General features: G+C 41.3%; 1 long non-coding RNA gene across 2 annotated transcripts; it reads left to right on the top strand.

The window, feature by feature from the left end:
- The first annotated feature begins 1,824 nt into the window (after nucleotides 1–1,824).
- On the top strand, nucleotides 1,825–21,604 carry LOC122159136. 2 transcript variants are annotated; one of them, XR_006168390.1, is made up of 7 exons: nucleotides 1,825–2,196; nucleotides 2,414–2,579; nucleotides 2,946–3,045; nucleotides 4,260–4,303; nucleotides 13,211–13,370; nucleotides 19,996–20,095; nucleotides 20,806–21,604. It is a non-coding gene; the product is annotated as an uncharacterized LOC122159136 (long non-coding RNA). The 2 variants fall into 2 exon arrangements; XR_006168391.1 differs by lacking the exon at nucleotides 4,260–4,303.
- Nucleotides 21,605–21,947: the final 343 nt, after the last annotated feature.

Genomic DNA, 21,947 nt, shown 5'->3' with positions numbered 1-21,947 from the left:
ATGAATGGGCATGGTGTGATGGTTTGAGAGTTGGACTAGATGATCTTAGAGGTCTTTTCCAACCTTAATGATTTTATGACTCTATGGATGGATGGGTGAATGGATCGATGTGACCTATGCAGAAAAATGCCATATGTTATTTAGTGAGTATGTACCCTGTGGAAAAAATAAAATTAAAATTAAAGCAATGTTCATTTCTAAAATCGTTGTTTTTCTCAGAGTACAACACCTTCTCTGCTTGAATACAGTAAGTTGTAATTGCACCCCTTGGGTGCTGTTGCCTAAAACACATATAAAGCTGTTTTCTTCTTATTATGAAAAACTACTTGAAATGAGAGGATACGAGCACTTTCATACCAGGTGCAAAAAATAAGCCATCAGTCTACCTCCTCTATCATTTTAAAAAGTTAAGTGGTGCTGAGATAATTAAATATTGCCTATAATTGGATTGGTGTCCAAGATACTGTAGTACCATTCCTTTGCATTAAAAACAAAGGAGAAAATACAAAAATGATGGGTTTCATATATTCAGAAATCTCATATAGCACAGGTCACAACTCTGGTCTCAACATAGCAGTACACTGTAGGTGTGCCCTGTGACACAGAAAAAAATATCCTTATGGAGTTTCCCAGAAAGTTGCTGATACAAATAATGCTTAAGGGCTTCAGTGGAACTAGAAGTTCTCCCTAAGAAAGTTACTATCTCCTGACATAAGGGTAGACCAAACCTTATAATAAAATTAAGACTATGTTGTGCTTTCTAGCAAAAATGCTTCTATAGTTTGTAGACTTCTTGCAAGGCAAGCAGCATAGATCTTGCTTAGTACTAAGATGAGAGAAGGCCAGGGATTCCCACCAGGTACAGCAAGAGGCCATGGCAAACCACTGGGCAAACAGGAAGCCTCAGGAGACAAAAAGGGAAGCACCAACTGGTTGTAGCACAGGGCTTTAGGAGACAAGTGGGGAAAAGGTGCAGAGAATGCATCAATAAGACCAAAGTAATCATTCTACGGGTCTGGATTTCATTTCAAAAAGCCACATTGCTGCTTAGACTGTCCACAACCAGAAATACGTTCGGTGTGAGGAGGGTGCTTGAAGGTATAGACAGCAATCATCATCCTCAGTCCCGCCCTTCTGAAATTACAGACATTTCTAATAGAACAGGGTGACAGTATTCTTTATACGCTTGTCATAATAAATTCAGATTTACTGTGGAAAAATGAACAGTAGCTTTTCCCTATGTACAAGATCCCCATGGGTTCCAAGACAATGGCACCAGATTCCACAGCAGTGATCTTTTAATTTCAAGACAGCGTTAATTTATTTAAACATCTTGCAATGATCTTCCTTCCCATCCTTCTGGCTCAAGAAGAATAGCACACAACCGAAGTTTGCAGTTAAATATATTTGTTGGCATGACATTTGTTCATGATTTTTCCACTATCCTTCACATTGAAGACAGCTTTCTGTTACACTCCCTGTGCTGCCTGGCTGTGCTCCCTAATGCTCAGTTTTCTGGTGTTCAGAATACTGCCTCATCTGGTACCATGAGAAGGGCAGAGCTGGGGGGTCACAGGGCTGTGGAGGGAAGAGCCTTCTGAGACATGGAGAAATGTTAAGTGACAATATGATTTTGTATTCTTTGAATTCCAGTTCTTAAAAGCAGCCTGAGCAAAATATCCACTGTTAGCTGCCTTGTAAAAAGAATGGGAAATTAGCCTCTGAAACAAATGAAAGGAACAATAGCCAAAAAGCTAATTACTCTTATTTCCATTTAATTCAAAAAGATAAAATTGCCTGAGCAAATATGAGAGAAGTAATTAACTTCATGAATAACCTAAGGCTTACATGTTTCTTTACTTGAGACAGACTTGTGTAGGAAGTTGAAGCACTGAGCTCATGGATGTGTTCTTCTCCACTCTCTTAAAGGTGGGTGCAGCTCTCCAGACCAAGTAGGGATGGATCTCATCCAGAGAAGCATCCTTCCCTGCTGTCCCAAACCCTCCTGGAAGGGTGCCTTGGTGCACAGTGTCTGACCATGGAGAAGCCGTGCAGGGGGCATGGAGTGTCTGAGTGCAGAGGATTTGTGATGCTCAGCACTGATCCTGCAGCCTGAACTGCCATGTCTCTGGGCAGTGGCCTGCCTTGGCAACAGGCTTCAACAACAGGGAGCTCTGCTGCATCTGGAGAGAGCAGGTAAACATGTTATGGGTAGTGCTGCACAGTATGGCTTCACATTTAACAGCTCAAAAGCTAGGGCAGGTAAGGTAATCATTGTTCAGACAAAAATATGTAACAAAAGGTATTTCTTAAAAAAACTAAATCAATCTAAAATGACCGAGATAGAAAAAAATAGTGACAACTGAATGAAAGAAAGTAGTCTCACTATTATCACAATATCATTGGCCCATAGGATAACTTGGACTGGAAGAAACACTGTGGTCTGAGTACAGGAAAGAAGGCTGTGTAGTGATGGAAGACCACTTTTAGAAGGAACATCCTCTGGTGCCAAGGGACACCACTTCAGCAATTTTGGATTTGGATTGCCAGGACCGGCAGATTGCACCTAAACCGTCCTGGTAATGTCTTGGTAGTCTCATGTTGTACACACCCATCTAATTTCCTAAAGAGTTCATTTGTAACTTCGGTAATGATAAATTATGCAAATAAATTATGCAGAATGCGGGAAAAATACTTCCTTTTATTGGCTTTAAGCACAGAGTCTAAGCTGTGCCCCAGCTCCTGTGCAACAATGGAAAAAATGGAAGCAATGGAAACGCACATAGTAATTCCCTATCACCCTCTTTCCACCTTATGCAGTTTTCATAGATATCCATCAAAGCAGCTCTCAAGCTTTTCTTTCCCGATGAACTTTTCTTGAGATGCATTTCATATGTTCATCTGTCTCTTATCCCCTTCCCATGTGTTTCTCCCACAAACACCAGCCTGAGAACTGTTTACAAAATAGTCCACAGATCTCCTGGCAGACTCCAAAGCAAAACACAGCTCCCAGCCAAAGTCTGTGTTTTGGAAACTGTTTCTTTGGTAAGTAGAACTTCATTTTTATTTGATTATCTCCATTTGCTAAATGTGGTTAGCTAGCAATTTACAACAGCTATATTTCATCAGCTGCAAACAGAGGGATTCTAATGCCGTATTTGAAAATAGGAGCAGTAGAAAGATGTCAGGAACAGCCTTCACTGTCATCTTTTGGGCTTTATATTTTATGTTTTCAGAGGGCTCCCTGCATCCCACATTGAGGCAACTGCTCTGTGGCGGTCATCCCCACTTTGGGAATGGTTCTCCTGGTCATTCAGTTCAGAGCCATGAGTTGTCCTTACGAAACAAACTCCTGCTTCTCAACCTCCAAACAAAGACACGATTCTACGTATAGCTGGGATGGGACAATGTCTTTTATTTTCTATATAGTGGCCAGTAATGGTGATCAAGATTAAGAGGGAAAGCACAGAATCATAGAATGGCCTGGGTTGAAAAGGACCTCACAGATCATCTAGTTTCAACCCCCCTGCCACGGATAGGGTAGCCAGTCTCTAGACCAGGCTGCCCAGAGCCACAGAGCCTGGGTTTATCCATTATTTACTTGGTGAAAGTTGGTTTTAGTCTAGACTTTGGAAGATCTAGGAGGGCTTCCTTGTGTCTGTTGTATTTGATGACTAATTACCTATCTTTGCAGTTTTGAGCTTCAGCAGAAATCCGTGTATGAGTATTACGTGGATGGATGGAACTGATGGGGAGCTGCCTCAGATGCAGCCTCTGAATTCTCAGTTGTTTTTTTTTATTTTAAAAAAAAGTCATGCTTTGTCTAATCTTTTTTTCTTAGGAATTTAGTAATGCAAATCAGTGTTGGTGTTTTCTCTCCCAAGCCTTTAGCTCTCCATCAGCTCTGCCACTAGCACACACCACATGAACAGACCGTTCTTTTTCTATGTTCACACCCAGTAAAAGGAGCAGCCTGGAGATATTTATTAAAGCTGATGGGCCCTTCATCCAGCCACAGTGTTACTATTCTGAAGATTGTTCACTCTCCTTGCTTTAAGTATCCAGAACGCTTGCTGTAGTGTTATGTAGTACCATACTGCAGTGCTAGACCTTTTATCTGCCCGGACTTCTTTGCTAATAGCCAGGATCGTGTAAAATTAAAAGGAGAAAAACATAAAGCATGTTTTGCTGGTGCAGATAACATAGAGGAGATAATAACAGCATTCACCTACAACTTTATTCAACACAATCTCTTACAGAGCGTGCTGAAAATATGCAGACAGTCAATCTGTGCATGGCTTGGGTGAGTGCTCTGGACAATATTTCTGACTTGATCCTCAGCTGATTTAAGTTGGCATTAGTGAGCAGCCTACACTTTTGAAGAGTTTCAGCTACGTATACTGAACTCGTGTTTATCTCAAATTTAAACAAAGTATAAAGATAGCCAAAGATCACAACTCTTCTAACCAAGAGTCCATTTAGACCTGCCTGAGTGACAGAAATGTTAAACCTGCTCATAACAGTTATGCAGCAGATTGTCTTCACGGGGCAAACTGAATTTCTGGCCCAAGCAATTTTCCAGCATACCTAAAGTTGGTTGATGGGTTTTTTTTTTTTTCATGGTACAGTAAAGTTCCAAGGTTCCCAGGGCAAGAATCATAGAATGGCTTGGATTGGAAGAGACCCCAGGAGTATTTTTTCTGTATCTATTCCATGGAACTCATACGGAAAAAAAAAAAAAAAAAAAGAAAAGAAAAAAGAAAAAAAAAAACAGAAAAAAAAGAAGCAGAATTTGATTTAAAACGATGTACTTTGTGAAAGAGTAAATTACAAATGTAGCAGCTAAAGAAATTTTTAAAATGAGGTACAATTCCTAGATGTCATCAGCAAGACGTACTGTTACTCCTTGGTACAATTCTGCATTATAATGAACACTAATAGAATACACCACGTGTATTCTTGAAATAAAAATCTTTATGGTGTCTTTTTTTTCCTGTGTTTTAGAAAATTAGGTCTTCAATTAAATACTGTTTTAGAACCCTACAGATACCCTACAGATATTTATTATTTAAAAATTTAATGGTTTCTTTTTAAAAAATTTTTGTTTCAGGGATAAACCAAATCTCTATACCTCAGCTTGTAGTACATCCTCATCTCTGATACTAATTTTATTATTCATTAATCAGATGAAAATAATGTACATTTCTTACATACACTATTTAACTACAGTTTACATTATCCAAGTTGCATATACTTCTTGTTTGAGATATGCAAACCTTTTCATTTCCACTTTGTTTAGTTTTGGTTGGCAAGAAGCTATTACAGATATTGATGCTTTGCCCCATGCTTTACCCCAGTGCTGTTCGTGAGGGCGTTTTCCTCTCCAAATCACACTCATACATTTTTCATGCACAGCTGATGGTGGACCTCTACCTCTGGAGAAATCAAAAAAGCTCCTTCATCGGCCAACTTGGTGCACATACTGTATAGGACTTGCAGGAGATGTGAGCATAATTGAACAGGAAACATTAAGTTTAGGATTCAGATTTCAGTTAAGACCTTGGAAAGAATTTAAGGAAACTAAAGTACTTCATCAAAGTGCTTGAAGGTCTTGTTTCCTAAAGCACAAGGAAAAGACCCCAATATTTTATTAAATAAGATGTTAACCACAAAAGTTGACATCATCCAGCATGAACTTTTGAAGAAGGGAGAGCCCAACTTAAGGGGTGCAGTGGCTTTGTGCTGCATGTCCCCATGGAGGGGCTGGGCAGCTTCCTGAAAATGTGTTGGAGGTTTCAGTGCCAGCAGTGGTACTGCAGGACTGGGGGGACAAAAGGGAAGACACATCCACACTCCTTCCTGCATGGAGCTGTGGCATATCCACTGTGAAGGACATGAAAGATTTCTAGTTCTTTTTCATTTCTCTTCTGCCATTTTTCATAGCATTATCCCTGTTTTTGGAAGTTCTCCAAGGCAGAAACTGCTAATTCTCAATTTCTGTGGCACATTAGTGGATTTGCAGTTTTGGCAGTTTTTAAGAATCAATCTTCAAACAGCAGCTTAGACCTGTATGCAGACTTTAAAAAAAATATTATGTATTTATATAAAGTGTGTTATATATCAAATATAAAGATATATGGATTGGTTTTGTAGGGCTCCACTGAGGTCCCTTGCTGTGGTCCCCAGTCAATCTTCTGGATCCACTTGGGTTTCAGCATGTCCTATCCTTCGCCATAGTTCTGCTTCACTGTGTCTTACTGGGACCCTTTTAAACTTTGCTTGTTAAAGGAAGCCCTGGCAAATCATTTTCTCGCCTTTTGCTAGACATAGGCAACTCTGAATAATCTATCTAAACAAAGGGAACATCTTGTCCCTGATTCATATCAGTCAGTGCAGCAAATATGCAATTTTTCTACTTAGACACTATGCTGCTAGAGGATTACAAAAGATTTAAGAAGCTACAGGTTTATTTGACTTATCTTCCACTATGCAGAGGGTGTCTCCTGGCTTTCTATTCCTCTGAATTCTTCGCCCTCGCAGCCCCTCTCAGCAGTCCCCTGACTCCCCAGCTGTGCAGTGTGTGGTGTATGATGTCCTTTCATTTTGCTGCTTGTTCACTCTTCCATCTATGGTTTCCTCTTGAGATTGCCCTCGTAGATCTTGCTTTTGATCTTCCCACCCTATGTGGCAGCTTGCTGCAGAAGAATATCATGTCTCAATGTCTGCTCTGCCTTGGGTTCAGACCGATGGCATTGTCAATATGTCAGTGGCAAATCAGTTCCAAGACTGAATTTTTCCTCCTCCCATTTATGTCCTTAGAATTACAACAATGCTCTGTTTTTCTTCACACAGCACATGATTTTATTGACATTATGTGAATCATAGAATCACAGAATTGATTGGGTTGGAAGGGACCTTTAAAGGTCATTGAGTGCAACCCCTCTGCAATGAACAGGGACATCTACAGCTAGACCAGGTTGCTCAGAGCCTGGTCTAAGCTGACCTTGAACATCTCCAGGGATATGACACCTCTCTGGCAACCTGTTCCAGTGCTTCATTACCCTTACCACAAAAAACTTCCTTATATACAGTCTAAATCTTCTCTCTTTTAGTTTGAAACCATTTTCCCTTTTCCTATCACAACAGACCATGCTAAGGAGTCTGTCCCCTTCTTTCTTACAGCTCTCCTTTAGAAACTGAAAGGCCTCCATCTGGTCTCCCCGGAGACCAGATGTTCAGTCTTCTCTTCTCCAGGCTGAACAGCGCCAGCTCTCTCAGCCTGTCCTTGTAGGAGAGGTGTTTCGTCCCTTGAATCACTTCTGTGGCCCTCTTCTGGATGTGCTCCAACAGATGTGTCTCTCCTCTACTGAACTTCTACATCTGGATGCAGTGCAGAGTAGAAGGGCAGGATCACGTCTGGCCATGCTGGCCACATTTCTTTTGATGTATTCCAGGGTATACGGTTGACTGTGAAGGCACATTGCTGGCTCAGTCCAGCTTGCCATCCACCTCTACCCCCAGGTCCTTTTTGGCAGGGCTGTGCTCCATTCTTACATTCCCCAGCTTGTATTGATAGGCAGGGTTGCTATGACCCTGGTGCAAGACGTTGCACTTGCTTTTGTTGAACATCATGATGTTCTCCTGAGCCCAGTGCTTGAGCTCATCTAGGTCTCTCTGGATGGCATCCCATCCCTCAGGCAGGTAGATAACACCACTTGGTGTTGTCTGCAAACTTGCTGAGAGTGCACTCAATCCACTGTTTATGACTTTGATGAAGATATTGAAGAGCATCGGTCCCAGTAATGATGAGTCCTCCTTGTACTTTTTCACACTAAAAAGGTGTTCCAACCTTTAGGCAGCGCTCTTGCCTTTGTCCTACACCTGTACCATTTTTACCATGATTTTTGAAATGATGGGGCCTGAACTGTTCACATTGAAGCAGGAGGGATGCACCATCTTCACAGCACCGCCATTTAGTTTCTGTTTTGATTTCAAGCCTTTCCTAGTAACTTTTTGAGCACTGGTAACAATGAACTGAGAGCTTTCCACATAGAATTATCAGCAGTGACTCCTAGTTCTCTTTTCTGAGTGGTAATAGCCAATTTGAAATCTATTAAATTATATATATGCAGTTAAGGTTGTTCTCTCCATGTTCACTGCTTTACATTTATTGACATTGAATTTTGTCTGCTATTTTACTGCCTGCACATTCAGGGCAGGTCCATCAGGCTGAATGTAGATGAATGGCCTCAACCATTCATTCACATTTCACTGTGAAAATGGAGAGAAAGAGACATTTCTAGAGTTGTTGATTCCTTAAATTCTAATGTAACTGTCTCTTACAGGTAAGAGGAATCAAGCCTCTGAAATGCCTGTTTCCACTAATTACTAATGAGCTTCATGTGTCTCAGTATTTCTAACAACTATGTTGAAGATGGTCCATGGTTAGGTGTGATTAATTCTGTGCGTTAGATTGAAAGCTGTTTCTATGACAATCTGCAGTCAGCTGTAGTCTATATTGTCCTGAACTATTTGACAATTATCAGTAAGCTTTGCTACACTGTTTGTAGATGATGGTGGGACTCCCTTGGAAATCACTCTTTTTGGAGAGAAAAAAAAAAAAAAATATATATATATATATATATATAATTTATTCTTACTCTTTCTTCTTGACTCTCTATGAGATCTTTATTTATCTACCCTCTTGATCTTGTCAAAACCTTTTTGCAAACACAGGCATCCAGTAGCACTGACACCACCACAACTTGTGATCACACTGACTCTTTCAAAGGAGCTCAGTAGACTTATGAAGCAAGATTTTCTCTCCGCAGAAGCCACTGTATTTTCTTCCGTTTGTATCACGTTTATCCTGTGTTTAATGATATGCTTCATCATAAATTTCCCAGGTTAGTGTTCCCAAATCATCATGGATCTGTTAATCTCTGAACTCCTAATTTTCCTCTCCAAGCTGGAATCACCTTTGCCACCTTTTATTCCCTGAATACCTGTTAAGTGGTAGGTTGTGCACTGCAGTTAGCGGGTCTTTTACAGCCCTGGGGAAATGCAATACAGTCCTGCTGATTAATTACTGCTTATTTTATTGATCCATCCTAAATCTTTCTCTACTAAATTTGAGTTACTCCCATTTTCTTCTCACCAGGAAAGCCCATGTGATGGGAATCTCCCTGAAACGCTCTTCAGTATTTAGAGTCCACTTAGCTTCTCCCTTTCTGAAAGCCCCTTGGGCCATATCAATTATCTATCAGGCTGTTGGCTTCCAGTGTGTTTGGGAAAGGTTTGAGGATTTTTTTATTTCTTTCACAAGTCTCTCATTTTTCTGACCTACCTCCTCATGATTTCACTGTTTCTTCACTAAAATGTACTCTTTACAGACCTCCTGGGGCATGCACATGTCCAACCTTTTGACTTACCTGGGCTGCACAGAGGAAAGAAAAATTGTCATGGGCGTATATACGTAGGTTGTTCTGAAAGTAATGCCTCCTATTCATTTCTGTGCAAACTACAATAGATACAAAAAAGCACAGTAACACTACTTGATAGAGCCAGTTCTCAGCTACAAAACACAACATAGTCACCACCATTAGCTCTGCATTTTTATTAGTGGTGAATAATCTCCTTCATGCCATGCTTGTAAGAATCTGCACCGGTGGAGGTGGCCTAATGTTGCTGTCAGCGCTGCTGATGTGCACCACTCACTGCCTCACTGTGCTCACATCCACTGGTTGGTCTCCAGAAACATTCACAAGTGTTGATGAACGTTAATGTGTGCAATTTTTTTTCCACGTGGAAGGATTCAGGGACACATCTTTGCTTCATATGCACGTCAGGCACCATTCAGTCAGATTGCCCCTATCTGCCATCTGTCACATGGCAACAAAATATAATGGAATACCAGTGGGAAGGTTCAGCCTCTACTGTCAGACCACCAACATCCTCCTCTGACATTGTGGGCCAGCATAATAAAACAGCACAAATAAAATAAAGGAAGTACTACTTTTGCAGCAGCCCTCATAAATCTAGTAGTATAGTTAATGTATATATAAGTAACAAAACATTTTATTTTTAAACATTTTTTATTAAAACATAAAAAGGATAGCAGCAAAACGGTAAAACTAGAGGGATGTTGGATCTTGTTTCTGTGAAACTAACTCATCAAGTTGGCAGTGGTTCGATGGCAGTGGTTGCCATTCTCATTGAGTTCTCAAGGTGTTTGTCAGAGATTTTTGATGAAATTTTATTCTTCCTGTGATTCATCTTTGAAAACAGTTGTTCACAAATGTGATTAATAATCACTGCCAACAGTGATGACATGAATAAGGAGTGACTGTGAAGTGAGGGATATTTCTCTCTGATAAAAGAGGGCTTGTGAAAGTCCAGTAGAGAGACATGATAAAGTTTTTCAGTTGAATATACAATTGTAACTCTGGGCATTTGAAAATTTGCAGGTCATGTATTTATGTCAACTAGAAAGAGTCACAAATAAACCAAAAAATTTGAGATTTTTTTTTTCAATCTTGAAACTAGTTCTCAAATTCCTGTATCAAAATGGAAAGCAGGGCTGCATATTTTTTGCTGTTCACAGGACTGTGTTTAGTGAATGTATCAAAATCCATAAACTAAATTGCCATAACTTGAGCTGGCACTGGACTGTGCTCACTTCGTGCCCCAGTTTCAGCCCAGGTGGGGTTAATAACACACTGATGTTCGGTCACTGCTGAGTGATGGGTGTGCGTGGGGCAGAGGGCGGCCGCACTGTGAGATGTGCTGGGCCACATGTGGCCCACAGGCTGCAGGTTGGACATGCCTGTTCAGTGATTCGTTCCGTGTGTTGTTTATATCAATCACTTCTTTTTCTTTCTTTATGTCATAAAAGTAGAACAACATACTGTTCACAGTGGATTAGAGGAAGTGAACCAATGGCCTAAGTTCAGCATAGAGAAATTTCCATGAGTCTGAAATGGCTGAGTATAGGCAGTTCAGGCAGCCTTCCTTCCTTTCTATGCCATTTTTAGACTGTTTTCTGCTCCACTAAAGAAAAAAAAAAGGAAAAAAGAAGAAGTAAGAAACACCTTTAGTTTTTAAATTAATTGAGTTAATTCTGTTCTCTCAAGAGAGGAACTTCCTCGGAGGAAGGTCAATAGCATAATTAGCAAAACATAATTAAGAAAGTGCTGCTGAAGAATCAAGTTAGTGGCCACATGCTTCCCCTGCTAGAGGGATGAGAGCTAAGGCTGAGGTGGGAGCATCACTGATCCTGTATGCTGAACCTGCTTCTAGTGAGCACAGTGCTGGGGAGTAGCAGGCAGTGTTTGTCCATTGATTTGGCTTGTGGAAAAGTCAGAACTTGGCCAAAAAAGATCTTTAGGCCATATATCTCTGGCATTTGAAATTCAATGTGTACTATATTTGGGTTTTAAGCATTAGATCTTTTGCAGCTTTGTGTGACAAGTGTGCATAAAAGGCGCAGAGTCATAAAATCATCGAATATCCCAGGTTGGAAGGGACCCATAAGGGTCATTGAGTCCAGCTGCACAAGACCACTCAAAAAACTGACCATACGTCTGAAAGTGTTGTCCACAAGCTCCTTGAACTCCGGCAGCTTGGGGCTGTGACCTCTGCCCTGGGCAGACTTTTCCATGCCCATCACCTTCTGGTGAAGGATCTTTTCCTAACCCTCAACCTGACTCTTCCCTGATGCAGCTCCATGCCATCCCTTGGGCCCAGGGTCTGCTGTCACCAGAGAGAGGAGATTAGCACTGCCCCTTTGCTCCCCTTGTGAGGAGCTGCAGCCACCATCAGGCATCCCCTCAGCCTTCTCTGCTCTGGCCTGAACCAACAAAGGGACCTCAGCTGCTCCTCATACGTCTCGCCCCCAAGGCCCTTCACCATCTGTATAGCATACATTATGCTCCTTGTTTCAAAAATCCGTTTTTCATTACACATTCATTTGTAATACTCCATGTTTTCAATTTGTACTTTGATATTTATTTGCAGCTATGAGCTTGTCTGAAGTCTGAAACAGCATAAAGCCTACTAATTCAGTGCACACTCTCCGTTTATTTTATCTTAACAAACCCTCTAATCTCTGGAAGGGTTTTATAGAGGGAATCACAACTAATTTGGAATAATAGCCATATTTGAAAGTTTGGAGCTCTGTGTGTGACAGCTCATAAATACAAAAATCAACAGTTATCTAATCAATTAGTGGTGAATTATTGTTGCTTTTTCTCCGTTAAGTACCACAGGAACAGAAGAATTGCCATATTTTAACAGACCACTAGACAGACAGGCCCATTGCCGTTTCTTGCACAGTGGCCAGTACCACATTTCAAAGAAAGGTTCAACAAAATGATGTAGTAACCCACCCACAGGAATAGCTTTTCTAAACTTCCAGCAACCGATACCTGATTTATGTCTTCAGTGGGGGCAATGAAAACCCCAAACGGCTTCATACATCTCTTCCCACAATGACTTTTGAGTATCTGACAGCCTGCAGACCAGCTTTGGGATGAGCTCGCATCTTGCGGTTTTGGTTTTGATTTTATTTTTTAAAGAAAAGTTAGTGGCATTACAGGTATGTACTTGGTTGCTTCAGGAGAAGGACACCTGTATTTATCTCTGTAACAGATACTGGAAGGGTATTTTGCTCACACGAGAGGAAAAATGGATTTCACCTGAAGGAAAAAGAGATTTTCCTCACATTATTCTATACAGACAATTTAACCACAGTACTGACAGAGGAAATTAAGTCACGTCCATCTCATCTCCTCATTTTGGCTTCTCAAACTCCAATCCTTATTCAATGAGCCCAGAGCACAACAGAGTTTAATGATACAGCTACATTCTCACTTTTAGTAAATGAGTTAAGACTAACAGCTGATTTTACATGTAGGAATGACATCTGCCAATTGCTAAGCACAATTATCTTTCAGTCACTACTATGCAGAATTATCTTCATTAACAAGTAAAATCTTATGGGATTTTTAATTGCCCATGAATTTTTTTCCTCCTATGATTCAATTTTTACTTGAGTATTTAATACTGGTAGTACTGTAAACTCTATTAATTTGGTCATAAAGAGCATATCTTGAGGTGATTGAATGCTCTCAGTGAGGTTTTCCTGGTGTTCATTTACACTATTCCAGATTTTATCAGGTGGACCATGATTTTTTTCTATACATTTTTTTAGTATGGATTGAATTCATTTGGCAACGCTACTTAGGCATGGATGGCTGATGGACCATTTCAAGTCATTGATTACAGAGGAGGTTGATCAGAGAAATGTTCTCATTGACCTGAATCTGATTCTTCTCTTCATTACTAAAAGCTAAATCATTTTCACTATGAAGGTAAGGAATGAGTTACCTTATTGTAATATTTATATATTTAATGTGTATGTTTGTAGTTTCTATGAGAGCTATATAAAATAAAGAATATATTGTGCAAAAACATTTCATATAGCCCTGGGAACAAAAAACACACTGCATACATAGAAACTTGCTTGTTTCCAGTGCGTAAATGCACGAGAACAACTCTCAGAAGTTTCTTTTGTTAGTTGGTGACGTTGATGGCTCTTCTTTTCTACAGTTTTTCTGTTCTCTGTGTTCTTGTGTGGGTTTTCTTTTTTCATTTTTATTTTTTCTTAATTTAGTATCCTGTCCATTTAATAATTCAATATTTTATGTTGATAATTCATTTTTATTTAACTGATTCCTTGCTTAAAATACCTGATTTTCCATTCCCTTCTGTAGAGATCTTCATATTATTTTGTCTACTCAGTTTTTCACAAAACCTCAGTAGACTCATGAATGGTACACTATTATCACTTAACAACATGTTTACATTTTTTAAATGTAAATGATCTTCTCACTGTGAGCTTTATTTCTCAGACTATCAGGTAAAAACTTACTTATTTATTTATTTTGGCAAACACGTAATGCCAATATTTCATGGTGAGTACTATGTAGATAGCAGATCAACTTGTTTCTTGAGTCATTAAAAAATGACAGTTATTCACCTATTTTTTCAACTATTCATGAAAATGGACTTCACGCATGCCTCCATTTATGTGTGTGGGAGCAATCAAGACTAAAGGAGCCCAGGGTGTCCTTTATTTGCAGCCACTGGACTTTCCTGCTGTAGAGAGAGCTGAAAGCAGTACTAAGAATTTATCTGGAGAAACCAAGAGCACCACCCAGTTACAGGCAGTTGGCCACGTGAAGGCCTAGGTTAAAATTACCTTGGCTGGAAGAAAGTGGAAGCAAGACTACCACAGCCCCAGATGTGTCCTTGTTGCTCCTAGAAAGGAAGGAGAGCAAGAAGGCATCTGCAACCTCTTGGGGCTGGGAAGGGACTTTCATCTCCAGCCTTTTCATGTCTGTGAGGTAAGAGAACTCCTCTGGTGGCTTTCCTAGATCCCATCCAGAGGCACGCGAGTTCATATGTTCAACTGGGCGCCCAGGAACACAATCCAGGGTTGGGCATTTCAGCAGCTGCCAGGATCATGGCTTCATCCCATGTGACAGTCAGCTTGTCTTGTTCTCCAGAGATCTCCTGGGACTTCAGAGGAGCACAGCAAGGTTATGCTCCTGGCTAAGGTTCCCAAAGTCAGTGGGATGTAGCTGGATAAAAGTGCTGAAAGTTCAAAACTGCAACATTCGCTATTGCAGCATCTAAAGCTTTTTGTGGACTGATCTGCTGGGGAAATTCTAGTTAGGTAAACGCAGTGGTGTTTTACAATTGACTCTAACAGCCCTGGAAGTCATTTAAAGAATTCTGTACAAAAGCTAATGCTGCTACTCTAGATATTAACTGGCTTTGGTCCCATAATATTGAGAGATCAAAGCCACCCCTAAGTCTTGCTGTAATGAAAGATAGATTTTAACTGTTCCTTGAAAGCAGTGAATCTTTTCAGTTCTTTTTCTCCGAAAAGCTCTTTCTATTAGATGTATTTTGATAGAGAGATGTATTTCTATTAGGTGTATTTCAAAAATAGGAAATGTCCCTATTTTTTAATTTTTTTTAAATTTTTTTTACTAAACGCTCCTATCTATATGATAAAAAAACCTAGTAGGCTTGCAGATGCTGAAGAAAAGAGCCCTCAAGAGGACAGCATTTTGAAATGGAACAGGATTTAAAGTGAGAATTCATGAATATCTCTTTTGCTGGAGGTGACTGCAAATCTTGCAGAGATCTGAGGTGCACAGGTCAGCACAGCCCAGCTGGGAGCTAGCCATGACTGCACAGCCCTCTGCACTCTACCATGGTGGAGATGGAGGGCAGCACTCAGAGAGGTGACTGCAAGCCTGGCCCAGCTCCGAGGTGAGGAAGATGAGGGTACTCCAGTACAGGTGGTGCAGGTAAAGGTGCAGTGGGCTGGGGCTTGAGAGCAAGCTGTCCTCAATGGTTCCTAAACTATGGTCCTGCTCCATGAAAATGGGCCACTCTCAGCTTTTTGGCTTGGTCCTTGATGAAGAAATTCAGGATTGGGGGAATCTCTCTGAGCTCAGCACTACCACATGTATCACTGTTTTGCCTTTTGCTGGTTAGTTCTTTATTAATGTTGACTCTGCAGTTGTCTTCTGAATACAAATCACTGCACTGTGTATCCCTAAGACAAAAAGCAATTACAGTCACTGCCAAGTTAAAAACATCTATCCTAAAGAAGGTCTTGCTGGTCCAGGGCATGAAGTGTAGCTGTGAGACAGACCAATGAGGAGTTATTCCAGTGCTCCCCTGTTATGTATCTTGGCTCAGGTCACTTTGTCTGACTGCTTTCTTTTCACTCTTTCTACACAGTATCCTTAAGCCAATGGATGACAAAAGTCCCAGGAGCTGAGAACTGTCAGCTGCCCTAGGTCCATAGTCCAGCACAGCAAGGACTACGGGATGGTAGGAAGTATGGCATCAAGATACTGGTCTAAATTTGTCTCCCTCATTGAAAGTCTCTAAGGCCCCAGAACATATAAAGAGATAATTGATTGTTCTACTTAGCAGAACTTTGGTTGCATTGTAATTGCGTTCCTTTCTGCCACTGAGCAGCTGGACAAAGCAGAGTCCTGCCACACAAACATGGAAATACTTCTGTGTAAAGATGGAGGGAATACAGCTGTTTGATACAGAAAGCAGACGAAAAAGTAAATGTATGAAGAGAGTTTATATGGAGTGGAGGAGGCACAAAATAATGATTGGCATAGAAAATCAAGGTCTCCTATTTGTTCCTCTGCATAATGCCAAAGCAAGACAATTTTAAATGGAAGAGAGAAGCAGCACATCCTGAGTAGTGCCTTATTAATTTACAGTGTTAACTGATGCATCAAAATGAAGGATTTAGTAAAAATAAAAGTAAAGAAATATCGTTGTATGGAAAATAAGAAAACCCTAAACCTTGTTGACAGCACCACGTGACAAAAAAAATGACCACAATTAACTGCTAGTGGGTTTCTTGATTCTTCGTTTTAGCAACGATCTGAACAAGAGCTTAAGATGGCCAGATCAATTCTCTGTTCAGGTGTTATAGTTCTGTACAGGTGGCTTTAGGCATTAATTTCCTAAAATGCTCCACGTTTACAGCACAATGACACTGTTTGATAGAGCAAAACACTATTCTTCGACATAGTCACCACTGTTAGATGTGCATTTTTGCCAGCAATGAACAAGTGCCTGCATGCCGCCCTTGTAAAAAATCTGCACCAGCAGAGGTGCCCCAGTGTCACTGTCACCACTGCTGAAACGCCCCATCCGCTGCCTCACTGTGTGCACATCCACTGGTTGGTCTCCATCAACATTCATCCAGTGTTGATAAATATCAGTGTGTGCCGTTCTTTCCACATGGAGGAATTCAGTGACACACCTTTGCTTCATACACACTTCCATGTCAGACACCAATGTGTCAGGCTGCCCCTCTGCTGCCATCTGTCACACGGCAACAGCATGGAATGGAGTATTGGTGGGAAGGTTCAGCCTTTCCTGCTGTACCACCAACATCCTCCTCTGACGTCATGGGCCACCATAATAAAATAGGAGGCATTACTTCTGTAGCAACAGTACTTCTGTACTTCTATTATGTTTCAAAAGACTTCAGTTGCATGTGCTGCTGTTGTCAATAACATGTTTTTTTCTGTAGCCTGAGCAACAGCAAGGAAACTGAATTTGGCTAGAAACCAAACTGAAGAGGAGTACATTCATTCCTGGGGTGACTCCACTGACCTCGCTAGAGCTCAGAGAGTTCAGGCCAGCCTTGACCTGTTTTTCTGCAAATTGTGTGGCTGGGGAAATGCTGTTCCATCCATCTTTGTTCAAAGTAATAACAAGAGAACTCAGAAAGGTTCAGGGAAGGGTGACAAACATGACTAGAGCAGAAGAAAGCTCTCCTATCAAGGGAGATTGATAAGGCTGAAGATGTTTCTCTTAGAAATGAGACAAATAAAAAGGAGACATAGAAAAAAAAAAAAGGAAACAAAATAATAAATAGTCTAGGAGGACTCATCCACACACCCTTTGTGATCTGCTAAAGGGCCTCTAGTGGTCCATGGCAGTGCAATCAAATTAAGGCCCTGCTAGCTGTCTCCTCTCTCCTCTCTAGCTGACTGCACTGTTGGGATCTCTGCTTGAGTCTCTTTTAACTGTTGACTGAAGACTGAAAACTGACAAAGACTGAAAACCAGTACAGTACTATAGGGAAGGTGAGGCAGCCACTGTTCACATTTCCCACTCATGAAAGGGGTACTCATAGAAAGTGAAGACTCACATATTCCAAGCTAGAAGAAAGGGAGATGCTTTTCTGCATTATATCCAAATGCTAATGAGGCCAGACAACAAATGACATTTGAAGAGACTGTGCTTTGCAGCAAGACTTTCACCGGGTTATAAGAGCTGCTAAGGGTTTGCTAGCACATTTATAGCAGCTTACAGCAACAGAGACTTAATGTGACACACTAATTATGCCACTCCTGCTTAATGCAGGGGATCTCATGGTACCTAATGGGCGAGGATGGGCAGATGGGAAGGAGCATGGCCACATCTCTGTCTGTGCTAGCACTGGTGCCATGTTGCCACCTTGATCTCTGCCCAGTAATTTCTTTTTCAATAGAGCAATAGTTCCTACCTTGAGTTCAAAACCAGCAATGCTCTGTCTAGAAGAGAAACTTGTGCAAATAATTTCATTTCAGAGAGTGGACTATGTTTTTAAAAGGGGTCTTCCTGTTGCTCTTCTGAACCCCACCCTTAGTTACATCTCTGCACAAGCCATTCCTACGGCTAAGAAGACCACATGCATTTTATTTTTGTTTTTATTATTTAGGGATTAATGTAACACCGAAGTCTTCAAAGCTTGAAAGACAAAGATGAGCAGGCTGAAATACATTATGTCTTGGGCTGTTCTAGCAGTTTGTTGCTTCCACTGAATGAAGAAGCACTTTGCACCATGCCATTCCTACTGCTGGTATTTGCCTTGAGCTCTGCTGAGCTGATGTGGTCACACTGCAGTCAGAAACATAACATGACAAAAAAACAAGGTCAGCTGCTTGGATGGTGAACTGAGCCGACTGACTGTCACTGCAGCAAGAGACAATTGGGTTCCACTTTTAGATACAAGACACTCAGCTGAGGTTCTTTTTCTTTCTTCCTCCTCCTACCCTCCCCCCCCCTCCACTCTTTGATGTAATTAAAAATATCATTCATATATTTCAACAATGGCTTTGCTAAGCAGGCAGGTGATAAAGACAATGTGAGATGCAGCTTTCCCAACTGAAACAAGTCCCATTTCTCTTTTTTGAATATGTATTAGTCCCAAAGGAGTATCAGCAGCCTGGAGCAGGTTAGCTGTACCAGCTGGCTGGGGCACTGGCTACAGTTCCTTTGCCAGTGTTTTAGTATTATGCAGGCCACTTCTATTTGGCTAGGAGATTTGATCATAGCTTCACTGATATAGAAGGAAGACAACGGCACAAGCAGAGAGAGCAAATTGGCATCCCTGGGAAAGGCCAGGATTGGGTGCCGTGCCTCAGCCACAGCAGGAAGCCAGCTGCACAAGCAGAACCCTCAGCACGCAACACCTGAACCGAGCACCATGTGCTCCTACCCAGTGGTCAGCATGAGGAACAGCATCTTGCGGGCAATGAAAGTGAGTCAGAGCAAACACATTTAATCACGCAATTTACTGAAGGCTGGCAATGCACAGGCACTATGTGTTACTGCAGGTCAGTTGGTGTTTGGTCACTTTGTGCATGATAGTGAGATATTGTAGCCCCTGCTGGTGGGGACTGAGCCCCGCAGATGAGCGTGTGTGCTGGAGGAAGGGGAGTCTTATCTGTGGGGCTTTTCCTTTTTTTTTCTTCTTTTAAAAGCCTTTGAATATTAGAAGTTTGTTCTTGTCTTTGTATGAAGGGATTTGCCCTGATAATTCTTGATAACAGCTGCTAATGGGAATTTTATTCTTAAATCTCCTGTGTTTTGAAGTACCATTTAGTTTTCAAAGCAAACTTAAACTTGTAAGCAATCAAGGAAGAAAAACTACCAGAGTAGCCTCCGCACTGCCTGGCTGATGCAGTATTACTTTCTTCTGATGAGCTCTGTAAACTTATTTTTAGCTTACGTGTGTAGCATGGAAACCCAGACACAGAGCTTTCAGTGCTTATCACTTCAAACAAGAAATCAACAACCTCCCCCCAGAAAGAACAGGCTGGAGGTGTGCGAGGCACACCTTTCCCTCCTCCTGCAGAGCCTTCACTTTTCATATCAAAGGGTCTTGGCTGCAGCGATTCCCTGCCTGCTTCCCTGGCCTCAGAGATACGAGGCCCCCGCAGAAACTGGGACACCCCAAGTTCAAAGGGAAGCAGCTGGATGGGACGCGCTCTGCAAACACGGCTCCTCTCACTGGGTTTTAAATTCCCCTTACCACACTTTTTGCTATCTTTTTGTTCTATTTTTTCTTCTCATGTTTCTCACCCAGTTAATGTCATTTTATTTGTACAGCTGTTGGAGGAGATCTGGAGAGAGAAACCAGCTGCACAATGGATGCTGGAGTGGTTTTATGGGATGGCCTTCTGCTCCTCATCTTCTCAGAGGTCTGCAGGTACAAACCCATTCACGTGAGTTCGTCTGAGGAACATAGGCAGTCACATACATTCTAGTTTATGGGAGGTTGAGAGCATTTTCGGATGCTTACATGAAAATTGACTATTGTACGTGGACAAAACAGTGAAATAGCAGACACAGTAAAGATGTGTCCAGATCTGGAGTCCTCAGTGCAGGAGAGACATAGAGCTGTTGAAGCACGTTCAGAGAAGGGCCACAAAATGATTCATGGAATGGAACACCTCCCATACGAGGCTAAGCTGAGAGAGCTGGGGCTGGTCAGCCTGGAGAAGAGAAGGCTGCGAGGTGACCTGAGAGCAGCCTTTCAGTATCTAAAGGGAGCTATAGGAAAAAAGGAGACAGACTCTTTAACAGGATCTGTTGTGACAGAATAAGGGGAAATGGTTTCAAGCTCAGTGAGGGTAGAGTTAGACTGGATATAAGGAAAAAATGTTCTACAGTGAAGGTGGTGAGGCACTGGAACAGGTTGCCCAGCGATGTGGTTGATGCTCTGTCCCTGGAGACCTTCAAGGTGAGGCTGGATAGGGCCCTGGGCAACTTGATCTAGCTGTGCATATTGCTATTCACTGCAGGGGAGTTGGACTAAGTGGCCTTCAGAGGTCCCTTCCAACTTTAAGGATTCTATGATTCTAAAGTAATCACCTTTCTAACATATCTATCGATGTCTTCCATATTGTTCTTTTCCAGAATAAAAGTAATCTGCTTTTAGACTGTGAAAAATTGTCTCAAGTCAGCTTGAAGGAAGAAGACAGAAACCACCATCTTTCTATTTTAAGAGATTTTCACAACTGGAGACTCATAATCAGCACCTCAGCATATGGACGCAAAGGTTAAGCTACAAAGATACCCACACTGCTAAGAGCAAGGAGGGTCAGTCAGGCTCCACACCTGCACTATCAGCCCACCTCTGGAAATGAGCCTGGCCCAAGCAAAGGAAGGAAGACAAGTGTAACAGTATGCATTCATATTCCATTAATATCCATTGAAGTTTGCCTTTTAATGCTAATAGGCTTTTAATGATTTTGCATAGGAGAATGCCCTGTTTAAGGAAAGAGAGGACAACTAAAAAGTTAAAATATAGGGAAAATAATTTAATGTAACTGTGTAGCATGCCATTGAAATTTATAATGTAACTTGCACTGCCTCGGTTATGAAATGCTCTTATCCTTATTCTGTTCAATACAGTTTAGCACTCAACTGAAAGATTGCTAATAACTGCTCCTCTTTAACATGCTCACTAACAGCACTATTTTGCAGCCCATTTTCAGCGCACACTTCAGTTTAGAAATGGACTCTGCTGCTGGCTGCCAGCTGATTTCCCTTCAACATACAGGCAGTGCTAAACTTCACTAAGGCTGTCTTTACATGGAGCTGTAGGGATGAAGAGACGTATATCTGTGTATCTTGACTTCATTACAGCAGCAGCAAACATGAAACCAAAAATCAGGAGTGCAACAGATAAATAAATGAATATAGAAGAAAACTCTCCAGCTTCTGCCTTGTTCCTGTTTGCCCTGTCTTATGAAAGAACAATGAAACTCTATATTGCACCTTTATGGGGAGAGCAGAGGTATGGGACTTATAAGCTTCACATTACATGAGGAGGAAATGCTCTCCATCAAACAGGTAAACTGTATTGCGTTTAGCCAGCACAAGTGGGATACTGGGGGAAACAACCCGTTAAATTACCATTTACTAGCCCAAGAGAGACATACCCAGATCACAAAAGTGTGAGGGCACAAGTTTAACTTTGGAAGGACGACAGCATCACCTGGTTCTGGGTGAATCACAAAGCCTAGAAAAGTCCCTTTAAATTCTCTTTATTCGTT

Source organism: Centrocercus urophasianus, unplaced genomic scaffold, assembly GCF_019232065.1.
Source record: "Centrocercus urophasianus isolate 14NV4802_14NV808 unplaced genomic scaffold, USGS_Curo_1.0 seq_15, whole genome shotgun sequence".
Classification (NCBI taxonomy): domain Eukaryota; kingdom Metazoa; phylum Chordata; class Aves; order Galliformes; family Phasianidae; genus Centrocercus; species Centrocercus urophasianus.
Note: the sequence above shows the minus strand (reverse complement) of the source record. Positions and strands in the feature narration are given on the sequence as shown.